Source organism: Trichechus manatus, unplaced genomic scaffold (genome assembly GCF_000243295.1).
Source record: "Trichechus manatus latirostris isolate Lorelei unplaced genomic scaffold, TriManLat1.0 scaffold00569, whole genome shotgun sequence".
NCBI lineage: Eukaryota > Metazoa > Chordata > Mammalia > Sirenia > Trichechidae > Trichechus > Trichechus manatus.
Window position 1 is genome coordinate 50,804 of NW_004444505.1, and position 1,156 is coordinate 51,959.

Below are 1,156 nucleotides of genomic sequence, written 5' to 3' on the forward strand. Positions count from 1 at the left end.
GCTGACTGTAGGTGGATGGATTTACATCTGGGTTCTCAATTCTGTTCCATTGGTCAATGTATCTGTCGTTGTACCAGTACCAGGCTGTTTTGACTACCATAGCTGTGTAGTAGGTGGTATATATTTTTAAACTTAGCAAACATAAGCAGTAGACTGATTCAGGGCACATTTAGTTTCACATGCCTTTGGATCTCTAGATGAGAATTTGTCCTCACAAACTGAGAATCAAACTTTTTCCAGCTAAGCTTAAGGTTTTCTTATTTGTTCTCCAGGGTGAAACTTCTCTTGGAAAATATATTCATCTGGGCTGATTTTACATCCTTATTCCTCAGGCTATAGATCAGTGGATTCAACAGGGGGATGACAAGATTATTCAGTATCTGAATTGTATCACCAAGCAGGGGACTGGGATTGGCCTGTAGATAGATGATGATGACCAGCCCATAAGAACAAAGGATGGCAGTGATGTGGGCACTGCAGGTGGAGAATGCTCGCTGCCTGCCCTCTGCTGAGCAGATTTTTGATATAGAAATCCCAATTCAGTGTAGGAGACAAGGGTGAGGAAAAAGCAAATGAGAGACAAAAGACCAACTTTTGAAAAACCTACCCTCTGGGCTAGAGACGTATCTTCACAGGCTAGTAGTAAGACTGCCGGGATGTCACAGAAGTAGTAGCCCACCTCATTAGAGCCACAGTAGGATAACTGGAAGATGAGGGACGTCAGGATGATGGCGTGGACACAACCACCCATCCAGGTCCCTGTGGCCAAGACAGAGCAGACTCTGTGGTTCATGATGACCAAGTATCTCAAAGGGTAACATATGTCCACAAAGCAGTCATAGGCCATCACAGGGTATAGGAAACACTATGTGCACCCCAAGAAGTGGTAGAAAAAGAGCTGGGCGACACAGCCTGAAAAGAGATAACCTGTCTCTGTCCTGAGAGATATAACAGCATCTTGGGAACAGTGGTTGAGGAGAAACCCAGGTCAAACAAGGAGAGATTTCCCAAGAAAAAATACATAGGAGTGTGAAGCCAAGAGGAAGAGAGGACAGCTGTAAGGATGAGCGTATTTCCCAAGAGGGTACATAAATATAATAACGAGAACAGGAAAAAAAAAAAAACTGTCTCTAGTCCCTTTGTCTCAGGGATTCCC

The 1,156-nt window shown here is 44.0% G+C and overlaps 1 pseudogene; it reads right to left on the reverse strand.

Moving 5' to 3' along the window:
- Positions 1 to 257: 257 nt before the first annotated feature.
- LOC105757011 (putative olfactory receptor 10D4) lies at positions 258 to 1,152 on the reverse strand (annotated as a pseudogene).
- Between the last annotated feature and the right edge of the window lie 4 nt (positions 1,153 to 1,156).